A 6,471-nucleotide genomic window follows, 5' to 3' on the forward strand; every position below is an offset into this window, starting at 1 on the left:
GTGTGTGGGGCAGGGGTTTTTCTACAGAAACTTCTTGCCCTTCAGAACCTCTCCTTAGAGGCTGAAAGGTCCCTGTCTCTTTGGGGCCAGCTGGGCTTTTCCCTTTATAATTCCTTCCCTCTCTTCACCACATGGGGAGAAGAGCTGTGCAGAAGCTCAGCCAATGTGTTCCTCTGGGAAAAAGAATAAGAGCCATCTCCAGTATGCAGCAGATCTCATTAAAGAGAGCTGTGATACTTTGGCCTGGAGGCCTCTGCCCAAGGGCATTAAAGGAAGAGCAGAAATAGCAGAGCAGGAAAGAAGTGTTCATAATGAGATCTGGAACTGCACAAAACTTGCCTGCTTTGGGGTTTGAAACGCCAACCAGTTTCCCACGGCTTCAGGCCTATTTGCCTCCCTCTTTGAATCTGAACTGCCTCAGATCCCAGGGGCATGTGGATCCAGAGTTCAGCCCAGTCTAGATATGGGAATCCAGATTCCAGGGGGTTTTGGATAAGGCTCATTAGCAAGAGGGGCTGGCGGCAAACCTCGGGTTGGAGCCCAGAGTTCTAGGATGCTTAAGGTTGGATAGGCGGTGAGTTATATGGGCCTGTGGTGCCCATGCTTCACCAACATTCAGGAACATGGGCTGGGCTCCATCAGTGTTTGGGCTTATATTTAATCAGAGCCATCCCGTCCATAGGACGGACTGGGGCAACTACCCTGGGCCCCGCGCTTCAGGGAGACTCAGGGTTCAGGGCAGCCTGGGGAGATAGTGGGGGGGCCTGGTACTGGCAGCAGTGAGCAACCCAGCCCCAGCCCGCCCTGCCTCTTTCTGCCCCTGCTCTTTCCCCACCCCCATTCCACCCTTTCCCCCAAGCCCCTGCCCCAGCCCCACCTCTTTCCAGCTTCCACACCCCTGCCCTGAGCGACGCTGGGAGCCAGCAAAGCGGAGCGGGGCAGGCTGGGGCCAGGTCGCTCGCTGCTGCTGGTGCCACCCCCCCCATTAGCCCCCCAGGCCACCCTGGACCCTGTGTCCCCCTGAAGCACGGGGCTCCCCAAAGTGCAGGGCCCAGGGTGGTTGCCCCGGTCCGTCCTATGGACAGGATGGCTCTGCTTGGACCCGTTCTGGGCACCACCAAAAATTATACAAGCCTGGCACCCATGTTGGAGGGCTAGTTTAGATCCATCTCTCTACTCTAGGGCCGCTGAGCCCAGTGAGCCTGGGGGCCTTCACAAAGCAGTTGCCGTCTCAGTGAGCTTCACAAAAGCAGGTGAACCTCTATGGCTGGAATTCTCAGAGTTCTTTCAACCCCCAAAGAGGGAATGAAAGTGGTGAGGTGCAAACCCCACACAAACTGAGCCTGAAGAAACACCCCTAGGCGCTGTCCTGGGAAGAGCTGAGCTTCCTGCAGCCCTGAGAGGCGCTATTACAAGGCCTTTTCTTAGCTTGCCAGCTATTTAGGACACTATTAAGGCTGAATGCTGCTCTGCTACCTCATGACACCCTTCCCCACCTCCATCCCGCCGGTCAATGTAGGTTAAACAGGTGCAAGTGAGAGTCGAACTGGGCCCTTAGTCTTCCTGGTTTCTTTCCTAGATGTTCTGATGCAGACTTTGGAGGGAGAGGGGGTTGATCTTAGCAAAGAGGCTCCATCAATTTAAGTCCTGATTAGTGGCAGCTTTTCCTGCTCTAGCCAAGGGGGAAGTGCCAGTCCAGCCCACACACACTGAATGGCTCCTACTACAGTGCTGCCTATGTCTTGCTCTCTGTGGCAAAGCTGGTCCTACTCAGAGAACCTCCATCCAGACTGACGTACCCTAGGTGCTACCTCCCCCTGCTCCAGTTAGAAGACTGCAGCCTGTGTTCTAGGCCCAGTGTTCTGAAGGTAACTTGCCTCCTATATGTTTCCTTAGGGCCGAAAAGCTAAAGCGGGTGCGGGGAAAGGGATTGACTGCAAGTTTCCCAGTATTTCATGGAACAAAGCATGCCCTTTCAGGCTGCTTTGGGGAGAGAGGGGGTTGCACACCACTAATTAATGCTGATTTATTAAGAGGGCCAGGCAGTAAGATCGGGAGATGCTCCAGCTGCCTGTCTCAGTAAATCTGGAGCCAGGATTCTGATTCACGCACATAGGTGAGGGACTATTCACCTCCTGTCTGTTTGCATTTGAGATGTCAGAGTCTGTAGCCAGAAGGGACAGTTTTGCACAGGATTTAGCGAGTCTAAAAAGTAGGGGCTGTATCATGATTATAATGAAGTAGGTTAGATCTGAAATTTGACCTATGTTACTATTGTAATAAACGGGATGGTGGGGAAGATCTTCTGGATTTTTTTAACCAAAGCAAATAACTAGCTCACAATTTGGGTTGGACTGACTCAAAAAGAGCTCAATTCTCCCTGACTTGTATCCCATGGACAGACTTTGGCTCAAGTTGTCTCATATCCTTTCATTTCCTCTGATGGCTTATAGCAGCAGTTACGTTAAAAACTTGGCACCTGATTCTCAGTTCTGCTAAGGCCCCTTTATGCCATTCTGGTACTAAAAAGGATGTGTAAACTGCACCCTGAAAATACCCCTGTTCAGGTGCCTCCTTGCCCAGCACAGAGATGGCATAAGGGCTCTACACCAGCCCTGCTCACAGACTGTGCTGGGTTTGAGCCACGTTGGAGGCACTCTGCACCCCAGATACTTTCTGCTTCCTGGGCTACAAGAAGCAAAGTGTAAATCAGAGCAACCCTGAGGCTGTGAAAACTCATACGGGGAGTTGCATAGGCCCCTGCACAGCTTAGAATATGCTCTACTGCCAACCCCAAACATTTAAATCATGAGATTGGCTTTAAAAATCACAAAGGTTTTTTTAAAAAAAAACAAAACATTTTGGGGTATTTTTATTTGCCTTCTGGTTTCTAAGCCTTTTGGGGAGCACCTAGGCCATGTACCCCAACTTTTCCTCTACAACCACGAGTGCTAGAAACTGATTTTTCTTAAAATCTGGAAAAAGAAAAAAGAGCTCAACCATAGAGGAATGGTTCAAAAAAAAAAAAAAAAAAAAACATAGGAGGTTGTGGTTATAGAAAAATTAACATACCAGTTATGCACCCAGCAAAATAGACAAAGGACAGATAGATACTTAGATATTTCTTTATCTTTTATTCAGTACTCAAGACACAGCCCATTCTCTGGCAAAAAAACCCAGCATACCTGTCCAATTTTTTTTGAATATTAACATTTGACAGACACACCTGGTCTATTAAATATGTATATAGAGATTTTACTCCATTTAATAAAATCATTAGAAATGACATAGGTGTTGTAATGACACTCACTCAATAATATAGCATCAACCTGTTAAATAGAAAGATCTGATGACTAGATTGCTGTACAATGTCTCTTTAAACAAAAGCTAACTGTTGTGGTGATTGTTTTGTTTCTGATATTTACTTGGCAAGGATTTGTAAAGTTGTTAAAACTTCCAAAATAAATAGTTTTTTTAACAAAAAGGAAATCTGAGATTCTCCATTAATCACCTGTCTCCAAAGGCTGTGGCTTTGATAAACCCAGAGTATCACCCGACTCGTCATAAAATTGCAAGAGGTAGCAAAGGGGACTATGGGGAGTGCAAAGATGACTGAAAGCCATCCCTGCTCCAAACGCAGGAAAGGCACACCTGAAAACCAGGCTCTTTGCACCTGATTCATCAGCAGCCCACACCTTGCCGGTAACATCTACACAGCTTGGGTAGGTTTCCCCACGTGAGTTTTAATCTAGCTAGCACAGTGGAAAATAGCAGTGAAGCCGCAGTAGAGCGGAGTATACAAGCCCACCTGACACCCTGGATATGTACTCATGTTGCACAGGGGGGCCTGCTGCCATGTCTTCCCTGCTATTTGTAGTGGGACTAGCTAAATTAAAGCGAACATGAGTATGCCTACCTGCGCTGCAGTTACACCTCTGAAGGCAGTGTAGAGGTACTCGGTGTCATCATTTACACAAGTGCACAGTACTTTGGTGGGGGGCATGGATCAGTGTTCACATCGCACTCTCCGTCAGTACCCGGTCCAAGCCGGGAAAGCTAATGATCCAACCAGCGGACCAAATTTCGTGATGAATCCTGTCTGGTCATGTGCCACCTGTGGCATGTTGCACATACGTTAAGAACAACAACTTTGGTTGCATTTTACACTCTCTGTGCACTGGTATAAATGACAACACAAGGGCCCTGATGCCTCAATATCCTTGAGTATCTGGGCCAAGTAGCATAGCAACGTGGAACCAGGCCCCTCACTTAGAGTTCTGTGCTCTTGCTTGCGCCAGCAACAATGATGGTCCATAGACAAGGATGTTTACAAAAGGACGCTGCATTTAGCGTAAACAGATTAGAAACAGGTCAGGAGCCAAGTTCTACTCTCAGTTAAACACACACAGCCCCATGAGATGCTGCTGGGACCAGAATTCTGTGAAGGCTCCTCAAGGCAGGCAGCATGGGCACGCCCTAGCCTGTTTTGAAATAAATACCTTCTGATCTTCACCTTCTGCTGTAAACTGGTGTTGAGTTAACCTTTTCTGCATCACTTTCACCCACGTGCTTTCAAATATCACCAGTCTCCGCTGGCAAAATCTCTCCTTAAGAGCAGAGGGCAAAATGGATGGGGGAAGAAATGGTCTTTTCTTCATGATAACACTGCAGTATTTCTAAGCGTGAAGGAGAGAAAAGCAAGGGGAAAAAATCCCAAAGATTATATTGGAATATATGGATGCTTCAGATCTGCACTGTATAACAGTGATAATTGGGGTCAGTATCAGCCAAGTGACAGAGATCAATAATATCTCTCAGCTCCAGAACAGCAAAGTGCTTTGCAAACAATAGTGTATATATAGGATCAGTGCAGCCGCCCCTGGGGTGGAAGGTAGGAGTGGTCTGATAGTACACAGGAACCCTATGCAGGAAAATAGGCTAGGAAATGAACAATAATATTTCACCAGATCTTGAGCTGGTGTAAATCAACATAGCTCATATGTGAGTTACACTGAATTACACCAGCTGAGGTTCTGGTCCATGGTATCCAATTAAAAGGGCAGGAATTTACAGAGACAGAACATAATGTACCCGCACTGGAATCCTAGTTTAGGAAGGGAGGTAGAGCTCAACGGATCAAATTCGTCCCTGGTGTAACTCTACTGGAGTTACCCCTGGGCTATATTTGGCCTGAAACATTTAAACTATCTCATTTACTGTTGTTCATGCTCTACTGGAGATGAAAATGTTTATACTAAATGAGAGTCTCTAATACTCCATGGAAATAATCGAGTGTGAGGTTTATATCGGCTCTCATTTGCGAGGGTAGCTAGGGAGGCCAACTTGTCACAGATGCTGTGGCAGCCACAGATTCCATGGTTCTTTAAGCATGGTCCCTGCGAGGGGAGGCAGCTGCCTTTTCTCCTTTCTCCTCCTTCCTCCTCCAGCCTTTCCACTTCTAGCAAGTGGTTCCAAGCCCAGCTCTGGACCAGCAGGCTTGGACTCAGATCCACACCAGTACTTTGTTCCCCAGGTGGTATTTGGAAGATCTGGGCCAAAGATATGGTGGGGAGCTGGTATTTTGAAATTGCTGGGAGTTAGTTTAGCAGCTCTTGCAATGACTGACGGGCATGTGTGCAAAACCCAGGGTGGGGGAAGGGAGGGAGACTAGAAGCTGGCAGCTAGGAAGCAGAAGTAGGTGATATAGGAGCCCAGGGGAGAGGAATGGAAACTGCTGAAGGGCAGCGTTGCCTCATGATAACTGTGACTTTTTTCCATAAAGCCCCCATAAATCACCAGTGATCATAAGGCAAAAATCCATGTGACAAATTTGCCATCCTAGTTATAACAAAAGAGGAAAAGGGAATTTGCACCCGTGCTTATCCCTACGGAGAAGCTGCCTAGTTTTCCTCCATCTGTGAGATGAGCAGGAACAGTACATAAGAGAATTCAGAAGTGTGGGATCAGTGCCTAAGGAGGGAGCACTGCATTTAACTTGGTACACGTGCGCACTCCAGACAGCGCCAAGATGCAGCCTGGGTGTCCTCCTCGCTCAATACTCCCAGCAGTCAGCCGGAGGCTGTTTCCCTTGCTTACAGACTCCATCTCAAGGTCAACCCCACGTGCCACCCAGGTGAGATTTGCGTAATGGCTCCAGCTTGATAGAGTTTGTACAGCCAGACTTCGGGGACCCATCTTCAGTTGGGCCACCTTTGCCAGGTCTGGAAAAATGTGTATTCTGCAGTTCTCAAAAGCAAAACCAATGGGCTAAATGCTTCCCTAACGCATTGCCACTGCAGCCAAAGGCACGATGCCAATGATGAGTTTAGCCCTGTATTTCCTTTGTAAGTCCAACAGCCTTCAAAATCCACTCCTAGAATTAACAGGTATTTCTTCTCTACGCAGGCATGCGGCCACATTGTTGCAGACCTTGCCATGCCCTTCACTGGATTCTTGGAGGGCTGGCACTGC

This window comes from Lepidochelys olivacea (assembly GCF_965140295.1).
Source record: "Lepidochelys olivacea isolate rLepOli2 genome assembly, chromosome: 14".
NCBI classification, from domain to species: Eukaryota; Metazoa; Chordata; order Testudines; family Cheloniidae; genus Lepidochelys; species Lepidochelys olivacea.